The sequence below is a fragment of the Physcomitrium patens genome, chromosome 16 (genome assembly GCF_059467195.1).
Source record: "Physcomitrium patens ecotype Gransden chromosome 16, ASM5946719v1, whole genome shotgun sequence".
NCBI classification, from domain to species: Eukaryota; Viridiplantae; Streptophyta; class Bryopsida; order Funariales; family Funariaceae; genus Physcomitrium; species Physcomitrium patens.
This window is the reverse complement of record NC_143425.1, coordinates 3,495,099-3,501,098: the sequence shown is the minus strand read 5'-3', so window position 1 is coordinate 3,501,098 and position 6,000 is coordinate 3,495,099.

Here is a 6,000-nt window from a genome sequence, read left to right as displayed (position 1 = left end):
CAAAAGTAGCCCAGATTCCTCTATGCCCTGTCCATAAACTATCATGAAACTCCTTTAATAATTTTAGTTTTTCTTCCTTTTTGCCTATCACTCGTTGTGGCATCCCAATTCCTTTCTTCGGTCTCTTCCATAAGAATCCATCTCGAAGCAAAAATCTATATGCTTTTTTTCTTATTTGTTTGAATTTTTCTCTAGACCAATTCTCCTCCTTAGTCAAGATATTCAAGTAATGACCAATATCCAATAATTCTCCTTCATAAGATTCTTCAAGAAATAGCTTGTCTTCTCTGTTGAGATTTGATATTGAATAGAATTTCAATCCGACATCATCAATGTCTTCAACCATTTCGTCCTCCCTCTCATATCTTGCTCGAGATAGCATGTTTGCTACTAAATTATCCTTCCCAGTAACATGCTTAAATTCTGGATTTAGTGACTTAATATAAGCAATCCATCTCAATATTGCAATATCTGGCGTTGAATAGTTAGTAATCATTCCGAGCAATGGCAAGCAATCTGTTTCAATTACTACTACTGTCCCAATCAAATAGTCCTTTTCAGCTTTCATAGCCGAAACAACTCCCCAAAGTTCTCTTTTGACTTGCGAATATGCACGCTGACGAATACTTAAAACTTTAGCTCCAAATCGAACTCCAAATCTATTCCCACTTGAATCATCTTGACCCACAGTCCATCCTATGGCAATTGGACTAGCGTCCACAGTAAGAATCACTGGTCTATTGCACTTATAATCAACCTTCCTCAATATTGGAGGTGACATCAATAATTTCTTCAATCTTTGCATTGCCTGAATATGCCTTTCTTCCCATTTAAATCGGTAGCCCTTACGTAACAGTTTATATAATGGATCCGCTATGTGAGCATAATGAGGGATCCAGATTCGATAAAATACACATGCACCTAAAAACCTGGGAACCTCTGTTAAAGAATCACAATCCTCTTTCATCCTTCCAATTGCATCAACTTTAGTCGGATCTGGTTTTCTTCCGTAAGATCCACATAAATGTCCAACAATCACAACCTCTCGTACTCCAAATACGGACTTCATACCCGATAATGTAAGATGAACTTCTCCAAGCCGAGTTAAAATCTTTTTACAATCTTGTATATGATCAACAACATATTTGCGACACCCCCTCTTATCTAAAGTTTCATCCTTGTCTCCTTCTCTGCACCCTTTTATAGGAACATCATTCAGAAAAAGCATAGTCTTTTTCAGAATAAAATCTCTCAATACCTTATTGATCCCATTCATCATATGCACAACTGAGTTGGTCGTGCCTTGAGGAAGAGTGCACATTCTAACCAATCCAAGTAGTGTCGTCATTGTTGTCATATCTCTACTATCTTCGGCAAGTTGAAATTGATCATAACCTGAATACAAGTCACCCATTGAATAGATCGCCCTTCCAGCAAACGCCTCAACAAATTCATCCACAATAGGTCCAATTCCTGCATTCTTGATAGTTACTACATTCATCGGTTGCATATCTTGAATAAACCGTAGTAACCCATTCTTCTTAGGTATTGTAAACCATCGACTAGAATACAGTGCAAATGAGGGTTCCAATATTTTCATCTTTATCTTTTCTTTTAATAGTTCCACCAATTTAGGTAAATGTGCCCTCGATACTGGAATCGATCTTAGATTCCAAAGTACATGCGGTATAGTGAAGATAACCATAGGTGTTATAATATTTGGATCCACACACCCAATTTCATGAGATTCGAAGGCAAACAATCTACTTTATTTAGCCAACATCTTTTTGAAGCAAGTAATTTCCTCCGATAATAAAGAACCATCAGAACCAATCTTCAATTCTTCAAAAGTCTCTTTAGTAAACTGATGTCCAATACTCATTAGATCTCTCAAACTTGCTTCTTTTGATGCTTCTCTTATTTATTCCTTAAAATCTTCTGGTAATGGTCCGGCAATAGGCTTTACCTTCTTAAACGCCGTTTTATATCTCGTCTCTACAGTGACTTCTAGTGCTTGAAAAGATTCAAGTATGGTATAAATCTCTCTTGAATGAATCTCAATAATCTTATCATTATTTCCTAATCCAATAGATGTAATCAATTCCAAAGAATCTTTCAGTCCATTTTCTTCATAAACACCTAAGATCCTGTCATCATCTTGCAATGTACCTAACTTGCGTAATTCTCCTTCAATATTATATAATCTCTTTTCTTTCTTTTCTTTTAAAATCATCAACTTCTTTATACATAATATTTCCATTCTCCAAAATACCAATAAAACTCGCATCAAAGGCACCTTCATCTCGCAAGAGTACCTCCTCTTTTGTACCTCCATAATCTCGCTTTACAGTGGTACCTCCCCAAAATCCTTAAATCCTTCAATAATCTTTGGCAATGGTTTCTCCCTCAACCTATCTCGATTCCGTTCATGGTTAGGAGGTACTGTTAGAAATTGTACAACTTTCCTCCCATCTTCGCTACGTACCCTTGCATAAGCAGAACCATCGTTAAGTACTTTTGTTTCCATCCATGTTGCCGTAATATAAGGTTGTCCTAAAATCAATGGATAAGACGTTGTATCTTGAACAAAGAAATGTTGCTCCATCGCAACATCCCCAATCCGAATTTTGACATCTGGACAAGCTCCATATAATTCGCCCTGTGTGTTATTAGCTGCTCGTATTGTCCATCCATGTTCCATATCAATTGGTCATTTTTGCTTCTTATAAAGATCTTTAGACATGAGATTTATTTCAAAACCATGGTCGATTAAAGCAACAATTGGTTCTTCTATATCTCCTACTTTCACCAATACCTCAGTAGTTGCCCTTGCCCAATGCTTTCTAGTATAATGGCTCAAAGTTTCCATTCCCTCATCACAATAATCTTCAAAATGTACTCATTGATTATATCCATTCTTTTCATTTGTTGGTTGCTTGTAACCAATATCAACCTCTTCTTCATTTTTATATATTCTTACATCAATAGCATTACTCATTCTAGTTTTGCCCATTAATTGCCTCTTTCGCTTAATGCTGTCAATGATAACATCATGAAACTCCTTCTTTGCAAGACTTCTTTCAATGTGAATTCCACCTTAGCACTAAATATACATTCTTCCAACACCCCTTATCTTTTGTCTCCCTTGTTTTTTCTTCCAATGATGCTGAGGTATCCATTACAGGTAATTCTTGTGAAGCTGCCTCCCGAGCCTTGTCTCCTCGAGTTTGCCTCTTAGAAGAATTTCCTTCTCTATTATTATCAAAATTTCCTCGTCTCTTTTCTTCCATCAAAGCTTCATGTTGGTTTTTAGCAATATATGCATGAATTGAAAGAGAGTCAAGAGTATCCTCTCAACCTATTGCACCTCGTATTGTAGCTGCAGTCCTCAATAACGCTTCTCGAGGTAATTTCCCTTCTTGCATTGTAGAAACGGCAGAAGCCCAAAACTCACTAGTTTCCGTACTTCCACCAATTTCATCCTCTACTCTAGCACCATAACTTGCACTTTCTCGTACTACTGTTTCATGCTCTTTTAAGTAATCTTGAACTAATGCTCTCATTCCTCCCTTGCCAAAATTGGTTTGAAGAAGATCCTCCCTATCTTTCAATGTTATCTTCCCATCTTTCCAGCAAATAATTCCCTGCCGTATCATATTATTAAATTCATTGCAATCTTTTCTAGTGTGTGAAGCATCATCACACCAAATGCATCTTTGTACATATCTTTGTTTTGAAACATTCTTCAAATTGTTTGTAGAAGTATTCTCTTCAAGTCTTGCCAATTTGATTTGAAGATCTCGCATTCCTCGTATAATTTCTTCCATCCCCATCTCTGCTTTCTTTGATAAGGATGTCGAAGGTTGAACTGTAGGCATTGTTGGTGGTGTTGTACATACTGGAGCTTTGGGTGCTTGTACTATTTTCGGAATATTGCTCCTATCCTTCCTCCTTTCTCTTTTTGTAAGCAACCCCACTGCATCTTCAACGTTCTTCCACTTTGTTGTCAATCCTTCATCTTCTTCTTTGTCTTCAAGAAGGAGTTCTAATTTCCCTTGCAATTCTCCATCAGCAGCTTGAAGAAATAGATCAACTTTGTTCGGCTCTAATCTTAATTTTTCTACCTTCGATAATTGAGAGTACTGCCTCTCAAATTCCTTTAGTAGCTCTGTTGCTTACAAATTCTTATTAGGCCGTTCAATCCATTCCAGAAACAACTTCTTAGTAACACGATCAACATCTTCCAAGAAATATTTGTCTTTCAATACATGTAAAAAAACCTCCCATGAATTCCCATAATGATCCGTGATCGATGTAATATGGTTTCTTATCTCTGGTATCGTGGCAAGTCCAAATAATTCAACCATTTTGTTCTCAGAAACCCGATTTAATTCCATTTCACGAACATAACATCTTAAATACCTTGAAATATTCCTTCTATCAAATTGATCAATTTTATTGACCACTGCTTGCAATGCTTTGGTTGCCAAAGCTTCCTTTCGATCATTGCTTTGTTGTTGCTACATTGATAATGAGAAGGCTTGAAACATACTAGCAATAGACGGATCCATGTGCATACCTTGTCCTTTAGATGAACCCCCACCAGAAACTCCTCCCAAAGATCCTTCAAAATTTTTATTTTTATTCTCCATAAAAATAAAAATAAAATCAAACGAAATCCAATACCTTCCACCTCAAGCTTTCACGTCGGGTTCACCACTTTATTTCATATTACGTACTTTCTTGCTCGAGAACGCGCCGGATGTCTGGCTGTAGAAGGTAGTATGGAGATTCGCTAATATTCAAGCAGTCTATCGGTTTTTGATTATTAGAATATAAACAATTATAAGAATATACCGTAAATCTATACGGATGTCCTTCGACTGCTTGCCGAAATCCTTTTTGCCCCAACCGGTAGGTCTCTAGATGTTATAGAGAACCCCGAACAACCCAAACTGCTAATCTTTGATACCACTTTATACTCACGATCTTGTATCTTCTTACTGTCTCGTTAGTTTAATCCAAAATACGGTCTTTTGAGTGGTCTTTTGAGAGTGCAGGGTTGCATACTATTGTTATTATTTGATGAAGGAGTATTGTTACTAGGAAAAAGTATTGTAATATTTCTTGGTGTTTTATTGGTTCGGAATACGGTTAATTGTGTACCTCTAACAAGTAAAACTCATGCACTTAATCTTTTCCTATATTCAAATTCTCCTATGCAAGTTTATTCTGTAAAGAATTGTAGAATAAGTAAAACGACAATCACAATGTCTAATAAGTATTTTTTTGAAATATCTTCTTTTTTGGTGTTGTTAAAAATTCACTCCCTCTAATCTTTAGTTTAGTCAATTTTAAGCTCTTAATTATGCTCTAAAATTTAAAATTTTATTATTTCTTTATTTTATGATAACTAAGCATATTAGATTAGAATTTATATAAGTAGAATTTAGTTTTATAGAATTTTTAGGATTGTAACCTTTGATGGTATAAATCATAACTTAATTTCTTGAATTAGGTTAATTAGGACTAAAGTAATAAGAGTTAAAAAAATTAGAATAATAATATAGTTAGTTTTAATAATTTAGTGGTTGTTAATCATTACTATGAAGATTAACTTAGAGTGTATGAGTTCACCTACAATCATCTCACATGATTTAGAAAGAATGAGAATAATAATATTTTAAAAGATCTATTGAAGTCTAATAATAATAGTTTTGAGATTTCCTCCAAGTTCAACAAATTCAAGTGGCATAGTGGTTCTTCTAATTAATAGAAACCTTTCAAATACAATAGTGGCACTAGATTCATCCTATGGAGTGAAGAAAACAAGATCAGCACCATCTCCTTCAAAATATAATTGGAGCAATGAAATTCTCATTTTGAAAAATTATACAAGAATTGCCATACTAAATTTTGGTCCTAAATCCTTGTGATTGCTCGTTTTACTTATTTCAAATTAATTTAATGAAAATAAATCCATATAGGGGGATTCAAACA